This window comes from Gekko japonicus, unplaced genomic scaffold (genome assembly GCF_001447785.1).
Source record: "Gekko japonicus isolate JY-2015 unplaced genomic scaffold, Gekko_japonicus_V1.1 scaffold83, whole genome shotgun sequence".
NCBI lineage: Eukaryota > Metazoa > Chordata > Lepidosauria > Squamata > Gekkonidae > Gekko > Gekko japonicus.
In genome coordinates this window covers 773,264-791,501 of record NW_015168655.1, presented here as the reverse complement: position 1 = coordinate 791,501, position 18,238 = coordinate 773,264, and the positions used below count along the sequence as shown (strand labels likewise).

At 42.4% G+C, this 18,238-nt stretch overlaps 1 non-coding gene across 1 annotated transcript; it reads right to left on the bottom strand.

Moving 5' to 3' along the window:
• Positions 1-12,428: 12,428 nt before the first annotated feature.
• Positions 12,429-12,500, bottom strand: TRNAD-GUC. Its single transcript has one exon. It is a non-coding gene; the product is annotated as a tRNA-Asp (tRNA).
• Between the last annotated feature and the right edge of the window lie 5,738 nt (positions 12,501-18,238).

The window sequence follows — 18,238 nt, the reverse complement described above, 5'->3', positions numbered from 1 at the left end:
GAGTCAGTCTGCCAAGACTCATATCTCCTCCCATTGCTTTTGCAAGAGCTGCAGCCTGGCACTCTTCCTTCGTTCTTGCATATTCAGCCTCTGGCGTGCCCTGCGTCTGGGGCACTCAGGAGAACTTGGTGGGGATTAGGGCTCTAAAAGGTTAGTGAGACAAGATCTTCCCTGACAGAATCCATGCTGATTCTTCCTCAATAGCTTTTGTTCATCAATGTGCCTACTAATTCTATTTCTAATAACGGATTCCACCAACATACCCTGTATTGACGTTAGACTGACCAGCCTGTAATTTCCCGGATCTCCTCTGGAACCTTTTTTAAAGATGGGGGTTACAATAGCTACCTTCCAGTCCTTGGGAACGGAGGCAGATTGCACAGCTACTTGTGCAAATGGAACCATGCTAAGCAACTCTGATGTTCAGTTGTCACAATGGGGAATCCAATCCTATCAATTACCAGTGTGGTGTGATTATAATATAAAGGGCTGCCAATGTGTTGGATGCATCAGGAATCCTTGACATGGGTTATAGTGTGACCCCATGAACTGCTAGTGCAACACTATGAGAAATACCATTTACAACTCTTTGGTTTACAGCAGTGATACTCATGTGGCTCTTTGACATGCCACCAGTGGCTCTTATGAGCTCCACTCCTTAACTTGGTACCACCTCTTTTTCAGAAAAGTGACCCAGTAGTGACCACACTACTTGCAGCCAGCAGGTGGTTCCCACTTAGGACAGAGAGAGCTTCTTCCCCCCCATGTTTATTTATATAATTTAATATACAAACAATTAAATGTATAATCAATCATTGAAAAACTTTACATTGAGTCTGTTCTTTAACATTATTATCTATCCATTTATACAATCTCGACCATCTTTTCAAGAAAAATACTTCTCCTTTTCCCTGAATTAACAAACTTAATTTGTCCATTTCTGCTAACTTTAACAATTTCAAACTTATATCTTCCCCCTCATGGATCACTGCCTTGTCGTGGCGAGGGGGCTTGTGAAGTTCAATGAAGCCGTGGGCTATGCCGTGAAGGGCCACCCAAGACGGACAGGCCACAGCAGAGAACTCAGACCAAGCATGATCCCCTGGAGAAGGAAATGGCAACCCACTCCAGTATGTTTGCCAAGAAAACCCCATAGACAGTATCAAAAGGCTAAAAGATATGATGCCGGAAGATGAGCCCCTCAGGTCGGAAGGTGTCCAATATGCTACTGAGGAAGAGCAGAGGGCAAGTACAAGTAACCCCAGAAAGAGTGAAGCGGCTGGGCCAAAGCCGAAAGGACGCTCAGTTGTGGATGTGTCTGATGGTGAAAGGAAAGTCCGATGCTGCAAAGAACAATACTGCATAGGAACCTGGAATGTAAGATCTATGAATCAAGGTAAGCTTGACGTGGTCAAAAATGAGATGGCAAGACTGAACATCGATAGCCTAGGAATCAGTGAACTAAAGTGGACAGGAATGGGCGAATTTAACTCAGAAGACCATTATATCTACTACTGTGGCCAGGAATCTCGTAGAAAAAATGGTGTGGCCTTTATAGTCAACAAGAGAGTGCAAAAGGCAGTACTGGGATACAATCTCAAAAATGACAGAATGATTTCTGTCCGATTCCAAGGCAAACCATTCAACATCACAGTAATCCAAGTCTATGCCCCAACCACTGATGCAGAAGAGGCTGAAGTGGACCGGTTCTATGAAGACCTACAACACCTCCTAGAACTAACACCAAAAAATGATGTCCTCATCATCATAGGGGACTGGAATGCTAAAGTAGGAAGTCAAAAGGTAACCGGAATAACAGACAAGTTTGGCCTTGGAAAGCAAAATGAAGCAGGGCAAAGGTTAACAGAGTTTTGTCAAGAGAACACACTGGTCATAGCGAACACCCTTTTCCAACAACCTAAGAGGCGACTCTACACATGGACATCACCAGATGGGCAACACCGAAATCAGATTGACTATATAATTTGCAGTCAAAGATGGAGAAGCTCTATCCAGTCAGTAAAAACAAGACCTGGAGCTGACTGTGGTTCAGATCATGAGCTACTCATTGCAAAATTCAGACTTAAACTGAAGAAAATCGGGAAAACCATGAGGCCATTCAGGTTTGACCTAGATCACATCCCTGATGAATATACAGTAGAGGTGAAGAATAGATTCAAGGGTCTGGATTTGATAGATAGAGTGCCTGAAGAACTATGGACAGAGGTTCGTGACATCGTACAGGAGGCAGCAATCACCACCATACCAAAGAAAAAGAAATGCAAGAAAGCAAAATGGCTTTCTGATGAGGCTTTACAAATAGCAGAGGAAAGAAGGAAAGCGAAAGGCAAAGGCGAAAAGGAAAGATTTACCCAACTGAACGCAGATTTCCAGAGAACAGCAAGGAGAGATAAGGAGGCCTTCCTGAATGAACAGTGCAAAGTAATAGAAGAAAACAATAGAATGGGAAGGACTAGAGATCTCTTCAAGAAAATTGGAGAAATCAAGGGAGCGTTCCATGCAAAGCTGGCCATGATAAAGGACAAAAACGGTAGGGACCTAACAGAAGCAGAAGAGATTAGGAAAAGATGGCAAGAATACACAGAAGAACTATACAAGAAAGACCTCAATGTCCTTGACAAACACGACGGTATAATCACTGACCTTGAGCCAGACATCCTGGAATGTGAAGTTAAATGGGCCTTAGAAAGCATTACTAACAACAAAGCTAGTGGAGGTGATGGTATTCCAGCTGAGCTATTCAAAGTCTTAGAAGATGATGCTGTTAAAGTTCTGCACTCCATTTGCCAGCAAATTTGGAAAACGCAACAGTGGCCACAGGATTGGAAAAGATCAGTATACATTCCAATCCCAAAGAAGGGCAATGCCAAGGAATGTTCAAACTATCGCACAATTGCACTCATATCACACGCTAGCAAGGTCATGCTCAAGATCCTACAAGCTAGGCTTCAACAGTACGTGGATAGAGAACTACCAGAAGTACAAGCTGGGTTTCGAAGAGGTAGAGGAACGAGAGATCATATTGCCAACATTCGCTGGATTATGGAGAAAGCAAGAGAGTACCAGAAAAATATCTACTTCTGCTTCATTGACTATGCTAAAGCCTTTGACTGTGTGGATCACAACAAACTATGGCAGGTCCTTAAAGAGATGGGAGTACCAGACCACCTCACATGTCTCTTGAGAAACCTGTATAAGGGCCAAGAAGCGACAGTTAGAACCGGATACGGAACAACTGATTGGTTCAGCATAGGAAAAGGAGTACGACAAGGATGTATACTGTCACCTTGCTTATTTAATATATATGCAGAGTACATCATGCGAAATGCTGGCCTGGATGAATCACAAGCGGGAATTAAGATTGCTGGGGAAAAGATCAACAACCTCAGATATGCAGATGATACCACTCTAATGGCTGAAAGTGAAGTGGATCTAAAGAACCTCTTGCTCAGAGTAAAAGAGGAGAGCGCAAAAGTGGGCTTGAAGCTCAACATCAAAAAAACTAACATCATGGCATCCGGCCCCATCACTCCTTGGCAAATAGAAGGGGAAGTCGTGGAAGTCGTGACAGACTTCACGTTCCTGGGATCCCAGATCACCGCAGACTGTGACAGCAGTCATGAAATTAAAAGACCCCTGCTCTTTGGGAGGAAAGCGATGGCGAACCTAAACAGCATGATAAAAAGTAGAGACATCACCCTGCCAACAAAAGTCCGCATGGTCAAAGCAATGGTATTCCCAGTAGTCATGTATGGCTGCGAGAGTTGGACTATAAGGAAGGCCGAGCGCCGAAGAATAGATTCTTTTGAACTATGGTGCTGGAGAAGACTCTTGGACTGCAAGAAGATCAAATCAGTCAATCCTAAAAGAAATCAACCCTGACTGTTCCCTGGAAGGCCAGATAATGAAACTGAAGCTCAAATACTTTGGCCACCAAATGAGAAGGGAGCACTCACTGGAGAAGACCCTGATGCTGGGAAAGATTGAAGGTCAAAGAAGACGGGGACGGCAAAGGATGAGATGGTTAGACAGTGTCATGGATGCAACGAACATGAAGTTGAGCAAACTTCAGAGGACGGCAGAAGACCGGAAGGCCTGGCGTGATCTGGTCCATGGGGTCGCAAAGAGTCAGACTCGACTGTGCGACTGAACAACAACAACAAAATTGTTTTTTTTTTTCGAATTTCCAATATTTGGCCAGAAGTATTCTCGCAGACATTATTATATGCATCACTAAGTAGGCATCATGATAATTAAGACTTTCCTGTATCATGTTCAACAAATATATTTCTGAATCTAACATTAAATAAATATACATTATTTCCCAAATTATCTTCTGTACTTTCTCCCAAAATCTTTGAACTTTTACAAAACACCACCACATATGATAAAATGAACCCATATTGATCCTGCATTTCCAACATTTATTTGAGCCATTCACATAACACTTTGCTATTTTTTTCGGTGGCCAATACCATCTATGAAACACTTTAAGGATATTTTCTTTGTATGGAATGGCTCTCATTTGTTTAGTTGATTTCCATATTTCAGACCATTTATCTATTTCAATGGTATGTCCCATATCTTTCATTCATAAAATCATTACAGGTTTCATGATTTCATCTTGCATATATTCTTCTATTAATAGATTATACAACTTCTGAATCATTTTATCGTTAGATGAGAGCCAAATCTTATCCAATACATTTTTATTATCCTCAAAGCCCTGAATTACATCTTTGGTATATGTAGATTTTAATTGTATGCTTTCCCACCGAGAGAGCTGTATATTATGTTGTAAGCAAAGGTTATTCTCTGATTTAAGTTTGTTATTCTCATCTAGTAGTGTGTCATAGGTAATTCTATTATGTTTTGTCATAAATGTTGGCTTCACAAAAGCTTCCATGGCTGAGACCCATCTAGGAATTTTTCTATAATATCTCTGTTTAATTGAGTCCCACACTTTTACTAGTGCTCCTCTTATCATACGATTCTGGAAATTGGAATGGATCTTATCCTTCTCGTACCAAACATACACGTGCCATCCCATGTATAGGACATGCCTTCCCAACTTTAAACATCTTAAGTCTTCCAAGTTAATCCAATCTTTAATCCAACAAAGTGCAGCGGCCTGATACTAAAGCTTCCAATTCGGGACACAAAAACCTCCTCTTTCTTTTTTCTCCTGTAGTAATTTTAATTTTATCCTAGCTCTTTTCGGATGCCAAATAAATTTCCTGGTTACTTTATACAACTCTGTAAAGAAATTGTTTCTCTTGAGGATTGGAATATTCTGAGCTAAAAATAGAAATCTTGGTAATATGTTCATCTTAACCGTGGCAATTTTCCCCATAAGATATAGTTGCAGTTCTTTCTATTTGGCTAAATCTCTTTTGATCTCCCCCAATAATTTGTTACAGTTGTTTTCTATTAGACTGCTATTTCTAATTGACAACGTAATCCCCAGATATCTGGCTATTTCCACAATCACCATATCTGATATTTTTTTAATTTCTTGAATCATATCTTGAGAACAGTTTTTAGTTAACAGTTTGGTTTTCTTAATATTAACTTTAAGTCCAGCTACTACTCCATATTCTCTTATTAAATCTAGTAAGTGTATCATTGAGACTTGAGGATTTTCCATTATAAACAATAGATCATCTGAGAATTCCAACAGTTTGTATTCTTCACCTTTCAATTTCAATCCTTTTATTTGTTCATTCTCTCTTACTAGTTCATTTAGAGTTTCCAACGCAAATATAAATAACAATGGAGAGAGTGGACAACCTTGTCTTGTTCCCTTTTGAATTTCTATTTTTTGTCATATCTCCATTTATAGTTACTTGTGCATATTGTTCCTTGTAAATTGCTCTGACCATCGTATAAAAGTTTGTTCCACACTCCCATATATCTAGTTTTTGTAACAAGAATTCCCAGGATACATTGTTGAAGGCTTTTTCTGCATCCAAGAGCATCAATACTAGATGTTTTTCCGAGTGTAGTTCGTAATATTCTATAACGTTGATAATAGTCCTGATATAATTTCTTATATATCTTTTTGGAAGAAACCCTGCTTGGTCTTGATGAATAATTTTCATTAATACTTTTTTGAATCTTGCAGCTAAAATACTTGCACAAATTTTATAATCAACGTTTAACAAAGAAATGGGTTTATAGTTTCTAATTTGATTCTCTTCGGAGTTTGGCTTAGGAATTAGAGTGATTATCGCCTGATTCCATGAATCTGGAAGTTTACCTGTTTTTCCTATATTTTGTAATACTTCTTTTAATGGAAGTATTATCTGATCTTCAAATAGTTGATATAGTTCTATGGGTAAGCCATCCGGACACGGAGCACAGAGAGAGCTTCTAACCAACTTGTCTCTTGCACTACTAGAGTTCAGCTTGAAGGGTACTTTTAGTTTAGGGAAGTATTTATCTTTAAACATACATTAGTTTGGTGGCGCAGGGGATAATTCCCCTGCTTTATATTTATTTATTTATACTTTCCATTTAATATCCCGCTCTAATCCCATAGTTGGGGTCTCTGAGCGGCTTACAAGTTTTTTCTGGTGCTAATCACCATTTTTGTCCCTAGCTAAGGCCACAATGTATGTAAGGGGATGGGATAGCCTACCAGCACCCCCTCTGTGGTGACATATGATGTTTCTTCCTTGTCGGGTTGGCACGGTTCGGTCGGACGGGATTCTGGCTGTTGGCGGGGATGTTTTTTCTTTCCCGGCGTTCGGAGGTGGTGTGCTCTTCTCTCGACGCGCCGCTTCGCCTGTTCCCAGCCCAGCTATGTCCTTTCCGGCTCCGCTGGGCTGGTGCTCGGGATCTGCGCACGCTCCTTCATCTTCTTTTCGGCAGCCATCGGTGTAGTTCTTTCCGCCACCAGGGATCGCTCGTCGCACCTCCCGATCGCGCTCGCTCGCTGCCGCTGCACCACACCACCACTTCCGTCCACGCCAGGATTCTTGCCGCCGCCATCATCATCGCCGCCATTGCCGCCGTCGCCTTCAGTCAGCCACACAGGGTGCCCCCCACCCTCTAAGGGTGGGTACCCATTTACCTACTTGCAATTAAGTTGCTTTCGAGACCGCTGGGTAGGCGGGAGCTGGGGCGAAGGTCGAGAGCTCACCTCGACCACGGTGGTACTCGAACAGCCATAGTGGCTGCTCGGTGATGTTATAGTGCAGGCGTTTAACTGCACTATACATCTGAACTGCCAAAGTTTTGTCAGTTCTAGCTATACATCTTAACTGCACTATACATCTGAACTGCCAAAGTTTTGTCAGTTCTAGCCCCATGCTGGTGTGAGCAACCAAGCCTTGTCCTAGCTCATTGTCTACCCAGCGATTTGAAAGCTTCGGCAAGTAGATAAATTGGGGACCACCCATAAGGGGGTGGGCACATCACTCCCTTTGGGAAGGTGTTAGCTGCCGAGTGTGACTTCTGTGGTGCAGCAAGATCAAAAGATGAAAGATCTGTTTCGGCATCCCTGCAGTGGAGCGAGTCGGCCAGGCGGTGGCAGTGTGGCAGTGCGACATCAAGAAGCCCTGATGTCATCAGCCAGCTGACAAGAATACATGCCGTCGGAACACGACTGATCCAGCCCGCAGATGAATCCTCCGGCCAGCTACAATGTGTGTGTAATTAAAAATACTGTATGTTGTCTTCCCTATCCCCCATGAGTATTGTTAGTCCAAACGTCATGAGTAACTGTAAATTGCTCTGCGCCCACAGGTGTGTGGGGAAAAGTGATCAATAAATCGATGTTGTTGTTGTTGTTGTTGTTCTCCATGGTGAATTGTATGTTTGGGTGGATATGTTTTTGCCATATATCAAAGGAATCACTGATCAGATGGGAAAACTTATGAAAAAACACAACCTACAAACAGTATTCAAACCCACCAGAAAAATACAACAGATGCTACGATTGGCAAAAGACAGAAGAGACCCCCCACTTCTGCAGGAGTATACCACATACCATGCAGTTGTGGACAGGTTTACATGGGGACCACACAGCGTAGCATTCAGACAAGAATATAAGAGTATGAAAGACACTGCAGACTGGGCCAATCTAAAAAATCAGCAGTGGCTGAACATAGCCTAACTCAAACTGGAAACAGTATCTTATTCCAAGATACTGAAAGGCTGGACAACACATCCAATTACCATGTCAGATTACACAGGTAGGGCATGGTTTCCTATCCTGAAGAACACAAAATGCTCCACATCTTACAACAGCACTACAGATAAGATTACAATTTCAACAGCCAATCCATATGCAAAAGACCCTCCTCAGGAAAGCTCCTCCATTAGCATGTCAAAGCCTGGGGAACTCCTACAAGATAATGACTCAGCCCTACCCCACCTTCCTGAATAAATATAAACTACCTGCCTACCATTTTTCTTCTCACCTTGACACAGAGAGTACTCAATCTTTCTTTGTTATACCTCTGAGGATGCCAGTCACAGCTGCTGGCGAAACATCAGGTCCTACAATGCCAAGATCACAGCCATACAGCCTGGAAAATCTACAACAACTATTGAACTCTGGCTGTGAAAGCCTTCGACAACATATTTAAACATACAGTCTAATAATGTGTTCTTGAGAACCTGAAAGTTTGACAAGTCTGACTTGTAAGCTCTTCCCCTCACTACAGATACTCAAGAGCTGGTTAAGATTTGACAGGGGTAGGGAGAGACAAGCCTACATGCTCAGAAGTACTCTGGTAATAAGATGTTTGTAGTTATACATCTAATGTTAGTATATCTTATTATATGTGTGGTCGGTGAGATTGCATACAAGGTGTTCAGTACACATGTGGCTCTTTTGGTTGATTGTAATTGCGAATTTGATCTCTGTGAGGTATGGAGTGACACTGGTTTATAGTATTTACTGTATATTATTTCCATTTATTTTCCTTTTTGCATTTTTTAAATGGTGTGTTTGACTGGGTAACATTTTTGCTGTGTTAACATCTAAGTCATTTCTGTTCCATTTCCTGCTGCACATGTCCCATAAGAAAGACAGCCATAACAGTGCTATACATCTATTCCTGTTTTGTGGATGAGACAGTTGACTCACACTTTATGACCAGCTGGCACAAATGACACTATAAGAAGCACACAGTTGAAAGTTTTAACCAGGACTATTTTTGGGCAGGAACGCACAGGAATGGAGTTCTGGCTGGCTTCAGAGTTGGCCTCGCCCACTACAGCCAAAACCTCTGCGTGCGTGGCTACAGAGGGAAGGCCTGGAGAGTGACTCCCCCCAGGCAACTCTGAGGCGGGCAGGCAAGGCGGCCCCCTGGAAGGATCGGGGAGGCATTTAAATGCCTCCCCATGCCTTTCCCGGCCTGTCCAAGGGCTGGCTTTCCTGGGCTCCCCACAGCCACGGGGTGCCCGGGCAAGCCAAGGGAAGGCAGTTTAAACTGCCTTCCCTTCAAGGGGGTGCCCAGGCAAGCCAAGGAAAGGCATGGGTGTGTGGCCTAATATGCTAATGAGCTGCAATGTTAGGGGTGTGGCCTATTATGAGTTCCTGCTGGGCTTTTTCTATTAAAAAAGCCCTGGTTTTAACTATTCATGGTGTGACAGCAGAAACCAGGGGCCTCACTATGGCCAGGCTTAGGACCAAGTCCTTCTAGTATACGTCTGGGAAGATCATGCTAAGCTTGGATCGTGTTAGTGTAATGTATCCTCCATTACCACGTGCACGACCGTTGGGCCATGCGGTCAAGCACAAGCCCCAAGCTTCGTTCCTGAAGAACAATAGCGGAGCGGATCCTAGCCCGCACCAACCAGAGGGCCAGGTCCGCGGCCGAGAGCCAATGGGACTCTCGGCCACTGTAAATAACCTATAGGGTCACTAGGGGGTGTGTTTGGTGGTGGGTTTTTTGGGCATATATACCGGCCTGCGTGCCGGGGTTTCTTGTCTTGTTCTCCACTAATAAAAGTACTTTGCTGAAATCACTCCACGTTTCTGAGTACTTTTCAGTTAGGAACCAGTTTGTTTGGCCCCTAAACGTTTGTGATGGTTTGTGGTTCACAAACCAGGCATGCCACAATCTGAACTGCATTTTTCTGGTTCATGCCCATTCCTAGCCAGGAGAGTAAAAGGAAATGAGTGGCCTGTGGTAAAGAGAGGGGACTACTCAGGGCAGAGGCCCCAATGAGGGTACTTTGCTGAGGTACCACATGAAACCTGGAACTGAGATTGTAAATTGGAAAGGGCAGGATCCACTGACTTCCACAATGCTATGTGTTGTGTCCTTAATGCTAGGCGTCAGAATAAGGAGGCAGCATAGTTTTAAACAGGAGCACAGTTTACTAAGTCATGTTCTTTCTCTGTGTAGAGCTGAAGTAACAACAACTTCCCTTTTCTCTGTTCTTCCTACACTAAATCCTGGACCTCAGCAGTCAAAAACACTGGCTTGGATTAAAGAAACAGAGGTGGCACAGAAACCATACTATGTTACAAACTCGAGCAATCATATTGGATCCAAAAGTGCCTTTTTGCTCACTGAAGGAGTCTTTTGTTCATAGAAGTCATACTAGTCCTAGACTACATCTGAAAAAGGAGTTGTCTTTTTTTAAAAAAAACACCTGTAACTGCAGTTAGATTATTGCATTTTTGTCTCATAGCTTGTCCACAAAGGGTTGGTGGTGAAATAACATGGAAGCAATCATAATCTCTTTACCAGTAAAAACTTTTTAAAAATGTCTGAAGTATGTCTATTAGTTGAAATTAGATACCACAGAGCGCATCTTTTTAACAACACTTCATCTCCCACAAGGCTATATATTGCAGCAAGCACAGCTGTTTTTAAAATGAAGACCATCGTTCCATGAAGTGAGGAACAAGCTGTTCTCCCTTCATCCTTTTGTACCAAGACTGGATGGAGGCCTTTGCAAGTAACAGCACAAGATGCCTCTATTGCAGCTACAGACTGTACAAACCTATTAATGCTGCAATTCAGACAAAGAATAGCTTCCATAGGCCCCAATTAATGCTGCTGTTTAAGGAATACTGCATTCTTTACAATGCAGAGCTTTCAGCAGGCGAAGAAACAGAATTCAGAACCAGGAAACAGCAAGCGGTGCCAAGGTGTATGTGTCTTCTTCTAATTCAGCATATACCAAATGGTTTGTAGTCCAACATCAACCAAACAAGGGGCTAGGCCAACTTAATTTGTGACATCTGTTCAGACAAAGAGCAGCTGCATGATCAGGTGCAAACAGATGCATGCTTTTCCCCTGTGTTTTTTTTTTTCTGGAGTCATCTGATCCCACCCAAACTGTGTAAGTGCTCAGTATGAATCTGGAGGCAAGATTTAATGGATGTCATTAATCAGCCTAGAATGGTCAAGGATTTAGCCAAGGGTCAAAGTCTCAGTAGCCTTCATCAGCTCTCCATTTTTAAATTATGCATAATGTTTTAGGGACATAATGCATAAAAATGTATGTCTGAGTTTCTAAACCTTTGCTTCCTTGAAGAATAAGGCTAGGTAACAGCATTTACACTCCCTGTAGTCCCATAAACCCAGTGGAACGTACTTAGTAAATAGGCATAGGATGGAGCTGCTAAACAATGTACACAAACATATACATGTTTAGATTGCCAACAAAAGACCTCTCAAGGAAGGAAGTTCAGGATCGAGTGGGGGAATTATCACCAAGAATGCCTATCTACATCCCTTATAACCAGGAGTCATTTAGTAAAAAAAGAGGTGCAAGAACTCATTTGCATATGCCACACCCCCTTGCAAAAGGCAGGCATGCAAGCATGCCTGGGTTCCCTGCCTGATCTTCTCTAGGTGGCCTGCGGCTGTGGGGCACCAGGAGAAGATCGGGCAGGGAACCCAGGCATCTTTAGAATGCTTTTCTTTACCAGTAAAGAAAGGCATTTAAATCCCCCCAGGTGGCAGGGGCTCTGCAGGGCCAGGAATGGCAGGGGGGCGCCCAGGACTCCTTACTGCCGGAGTGCCTCCGTGCCGCGCTCCAGCAGGAAATTACCCCTGCTTATAACTCAGTATTAGCCAAGGATGCAATCCTTGGTAGACCAGAGAGCTTTGAATGCTCCTGAAATTACCATTAATAGACTAACGAATCTAAAAAAGCCAATGTGATACAGTGGTTAGGGTTCCTGACTATGACGGGGGAGACCTGGATTCAAACCCCTACTCAACTGGGTGATATTGGGCTAGTCAAAGGGCTGGATCCAGACTCAGTCTTTCATCAGCCGAATGAACTTTCCTGACTCCCTCACATGAAATTGCCTTATACTGAATCAGACACTTGGTCCCATCATGGTCAGTTCTGTCTACTCACACTGGTAGTGGCTCTCCAGAGTCTCAAGCAGAGATCTTTCACATCACCTACTGCCTGTTCCTTTCAAGTGGAGGTGCCAGGGATTTAACCTGGGACCTTCTGCATGACAGGCAGATGCTCTACCACTGAGCCACAGCCCTATCTCCTTCCATTGCAGTCCACTATTTTCCATGAAATATTGCTCCCAGGAACAGTGGAAAGTGGGAGAAACAGTGGAAACTAATCTGGATCCAATCCACAGTCTCACATACCTCACAAGGATAAAATGCAGGAGGGGAGTGCCATGCACCCTGCCTTGTGCTCCCTGGAAGTAGGGTAGTATAAAACATAAGAGAGAATTATTAATTGTTATAAGAAATTCACAAGGGGTGGGTCAATCTTCTATAGTATTTTTTTAAAAAAACATTTTCATATTGGCCATTTTCTTTTATCTTAAATGTCTAAAGGATTTCCAAAACTTTGAGATAAACCAAAGTTCAAATAAGTGGATAAGAATTGCACTGGAAATTTTCTTCAGAGGTCATACTAAAACCAGAGCTGATTAAAACTAGATGTGTGTGTATCTACTTCAGTGTAATTAAGATACAACCCCCCTCTCTTTTTTTAGTGCTAAAGCACATTGCAATTTATAAAATGGAGGGGGGAAATTCAAAAACATCAGGGCTATTTTTGGGCAGGAACGCACAGGAACGGAATTCCGGCTGGCTCCCACGTTGGCCACACCCAGCAGGAACTCATTAGCATAATAGTCCACACCCAACAGCAGAAACTCATTAGGATTGGCTACACTAGGGGTGTGTGGCCTAACATGCAAAGGAGTTTCTGCTACAAAAAAAGCCCTAGGTTTTGACAACAAATACTTCTGGTAATGTGGGGTATGGCCTAATATGCTAATGAGCTATGCTGTCAGGGGTGTGGCTGGATATGCTAATGAGTTTCTGTTGTTGGGTGTGGCCTATTATGCTAATGAGTTCCTGCTGGGCTTTTTCTACAAAAAAAGCCCTGAAAAACATTATACAAAAGTATTTATCTGGAAAACATATCTCACAGGGCTTAATATCTGTGCAAAACAGTGCCCTTGTGTGCCATTCCTTGTCTAAGACATAGTCTACTGTGCAGATTGTTCAAACTAAGAGATCATTATTTGACCTTGGAATGAGAAAGGGCTGAGTCAGCTTTGCTAGGATTCAAAACTGTCCAAGAACAGAGAAATATGTCAACATTATATAAAAGAGGGGCAAGGGAAGTGCATTGGGACTGTCTCCCAGAGGCTGATTAACCAGTCTATAAATCATAGCTGGTGCTAACTTTGGGTTCAATCCAAAGAACCATGAATGGAATGAAAACAGCAGTTAGTGCTGTTCTGCAGATGCGTGCACACATTTTATGCAAGAGTTACATCTGGGGATTCTAAGTAATCCTTTGGAGCAATCCTAAGCATGTCTACTCAGAAGTAAGGCCCATTTTAATAAGTGGAGGTTTAGTCCCAGGAAAAATACATTTAGGATTGCAGCCATCATAACTGCTATTTTCACAGGGATTCTGTTTATCCAGGCAACAAACAGGCAAATTCCAAACAGGACACCTCAACAATTAGACAGTTACTAAATGCAAAAGTCAAACAATGAACTGTGGATGTCTATGTAGTTAACACTTTGCAAACACTACACTATATACATAGTGAGTTTTGAGCAAAAAAAAGAACAACTTTGGATATAATTTTACTTTTCATACATAATTCCCCAGTGCAAGATATCAGACCCCCCAGTAAGCAGAAGTCATTTTAGATCCAACCCATGTATGGAAGGACATTTTAGATCCAACCCATTGTTTAGAATACCTATAAATAAAATATTTTTCAGAGTACTTGCCAAGTCCCCCCGAGGGGCGGGGAAAACCCCGCCCCAGAGGCCCGTTCCCCACCGCCGGATCGGGCCCCGGGGGGAACCCCACCCCCAAAGTACATGACGTGCGCGTCATCCAGAAGTGACACGACCATGCCGGGCACACTGGGGGCGGGGCCACGGTCATCCGAGGGAAAACTCTATGGTTTTCCCTCAGATGGTCGTGGCCTCGTCCCCAGCGTGCCCGGCGTGGTTGCGTCACTTCCAGGTGACGTGGTTGCGGGGTGCGCGCACACACCAGGAGCAAGACAGGAGTCCCCTGCTGCAGCAGCAGGTAAGACTTGGCAACCCTAACATGTCCTTCACAGTATCCAACTGCCCCATTCATAAGAACATAAGAGAAGTCAATGTTGGATCAAGCCAATGGCCCATCCAGTCCAACACTCTGTCACACAGTGGCCTAAAATACCAGGTGCCATCAGGAGGTCCATCAGTGGGGCCAGGACACTAGAAGCCCTCCCACTGTTGACCCCCCCCCCAAGCACCCAATAATACAGTACATCACTTGCCCCAGACTGAGAGTTCCTATCTATACCTTGTGGCTAATAGCCACTGATGGACCTCTGCTCCATATATTTATCCAATTCCCTCTTGAAGGCATCCATGCTTGTAGCCGCACCACCTCCTGTGGCAGTGAATTCCATGTGTTAATCACTCTTTGGGTGAAGAAGTACTTCCTTTTAGCCGTTCTAACCCGACTGCTCAGCAATTTCATTGAGTGCCCACAAGTTCTTGTATTGTGAGAAAGGGAGAAAAGTACTTATTTCTCTACCTGCTGTATCCCATGCATAATCTTGTAAACCTCAATTATGTCACCTCTCAATCATCATTTCTCCAAGCTAAAGAGCCCCAAGCACTTTAACCTTTCTTCATAGTGAAAGTGTTCCAATCCTTTTATAATTCTAGTTGCCCTTTTCTGCATTTTTTCTAATGCTATAATATCCTTTTTTATTTTAACTGGTACCGTTCCTTTTGGTACTATATTTTATTCTTTTATACTATACTGTGCTTTATGGCAGCGTATTTACAGTTTGGTCTTTTTACCTTGTTGAATTTCGGAAATTTTACTATCTGGCCATTGTAATTTATTTATTCTGGTTTTATATTGCTGGCTAATCGCTGTTACAATAAATTCATTCATTCATATCCTTTTTGAGGTGTGGTGACCAGAACTGTACACAGTATACAGGGGCATTATGACACTGGCTGATTTGTTTTCAGTTCCCTTCCTAATAATCCCCAGCATAGCGTTGGCCTTTTTTATTGCAGTTGCACACTATCTCGACATTTTCAGTGAGTTATCTACTACAACTCCAAGATCTACCACAACTCTTGGTCAGTCTTTGCCAGTTCGGACCCCATCAACGTTTATTTATAGGTAGGATTTTTGGCCCCAATCCCAATGTGCATCACTTTGCACTAGGCCACATTGAACCCCATTTGCCACACTGACGCCCACTCACCCATCCTCGACAGATCCCTTAGGAGTGCCTCACAATCCTCCCTGCTTTTCATCACCCTGAACAATTTCATGTCTTCCACAAATTTAGCCACTTCACTGCTTACTCCCAACTCCAAATCATTAATGAACAAGTTAAAAAGCATCGGACCCAGTACTGATCCCTGTGGTACCCCACTGCTTACCACCCTCCACTGAGAAAATTGCCCATTTATACTCACTCTCTGTTTCCTATTAATTAGCCAGTTTTTGATCCACAAGAGGACTTGTCCTTTTATCCCATGACTATTGAGCTTACTTACGAGCTTTTGATGAGGAACTTTATCAAAAGCTTTTTGGAAGTCAAGGTAAACAATGTCTATTGAGTCCCCCTTGTCCACATGTTTGTTCACCCCCTCAAAGAACACTAACAGGTTAGTGAGACAAGATCTTCCTTTACAGAACCCATGCTGAGTCTGCCTCATTCAACAAGGAATCTCAGCATATAGAAGCTCAAGAGTTGCCAGATCAGAGTCCAGAGCCCCTGGGAACATTTTGCAGGGCAGGGACAGGCTCAATGACATTATGCTGACATATGACATCTGGAGGGGGGGGGGAGATACTCCAGAATCAGCAAAAACTCTTTGGCTAAATCATGGGGGTTTTAATAAATCCTAGATCACCATCCCATGCCATTAGGTCATTTCCAGTTTTTGTCAGACATGATGTCACAAGCTATATCCTAGCTTTCAAGCATCATAGAGAACATCTAAGCATATCTAAAAGATATCTGCATGTTTAAGATATTGTGACACTTTTTTTTTAATACAAACACAACTTTTTCCTTCCAGTCACTATCCCCCCACATACATTCTAGCTCAGTTTGGACACAGTGTTTAAACAACGGATTGTTGAAAAGAAGGAGATTAGGCTGTGCCAAAAAAGCGCCAATATGAGACCAACCCAATGCTGAAAATTTTCTGTATATTCTAATATGCAATAATAATAGAAAAGAGAAACATTCAAGGTTTTTAGTAATAACACATCACATATTAAAAAACATCTGAAGAAGTGGAATTAAGTTTGAGATGAAGGTTCAAAGTCAAGTGGAGTCCTCTAACAGTTTCCAGATAATATATTAGTTTTAAAAATCTTCTTCAGAGCAAGACTAACACATAACTGCAGCAACAATATTTTCTTAGAACTTCATTGACAAATCTGAGTACAATTATCTAATCATTATTCTTCATACTAGAAAGATTATTTAGTTATGCAAGTCATATCGAGGGTCTGTAAATGGGCCACCTCATTGACCATAAAGTAGTCTAAGTGCAGCCTCCTACTGGCTTTATGCAATAGGCTAACACACACTCTTCTGCTGCTGCTTCTTGTTTATTGCAGATACCTCACTCCATTTCCATTTGGAGGGCACCCATGATTTACCATTATACCTGAATCAACAATTCCTTTAATTTGGACTGGGCATATTTTTGTCACATGCAAGACAGGCACTCCAAATGGAAGTCTGTTAGTAAAATGCCCTAATTTGTACACCCTTTCCTTCCCTCCCTTCTTTTTTGAGGGACAGAGATCCTACTACTCTGGCTATCACACATAGGGGCCTTTGCCTGCAGCTTCTCTTATCCTTCTTTATATAAAGACACATGCCTATTATTATTGTTATTGTTGTTATTGTTATTATTATTCCTATGTTACATTATTGAAACTTACTAAAATTGTGCATAGATAAACAATTTATTCTGAAAGAAACCTGTTATGTTAGCTTAGCATTTAAGACTTTCATTTTATTTGTTCTTCAGTAGCTATCAGTTCTTCAGAGCAAATATCAATATATATTTTATTAGCACTCAGTAACCTCATTCAGGCTAAAGATTTCTGAAGCGCAGAGGTTACACAAATGATTTGCACTAGGGATCTTATTTCCAGTTTACTAGATGTCTACTCATGCACTTTTCTGAACAGGAGGTTAACATTTTAACAGAGGGGAACTACAGCCAATAGGAGAAATAAAAATACAGCCAACCTGAAAAAGAGAAAATGGGAAGAAGGAGACAAGTTCCAATTTCCCCTTCATTTTGGTGCACATCTTTTGGGTGAGGGTGAGGTGGGAGTCCAGTTATTGCATCTATTGGCCTCCCTTACTGAAGCTTCCTTGTATGGCCCATCAGGTGAAGACCCATAGACTGGTTTATGGCCTAGCAGCTCCAGTTTTCAAGACTATTGTACTGAATTGCAGTGCTATCTGTCCTCAGCTTATAGTTTTTGTTTTTAACTGTTTTAACTATTCATTGTGAAATGTTTTAACTCATATTGTGGATTTGTTGCTGTGATCCGCTCTGAGCCCACTCATGGGGAGGGTGAAATACAAGCCTAAATAAATAAATGCCTTATCCTGATGGGGCAATGCATTCACCCTGCTTCTCCACCCCTTTCAAAAGACCATTTTCAGCACCTCACAAAGCACAAGACAGAGCAAAGTAGTAGTTAGACAATGTTTTCATTGGAAGACAAGAAC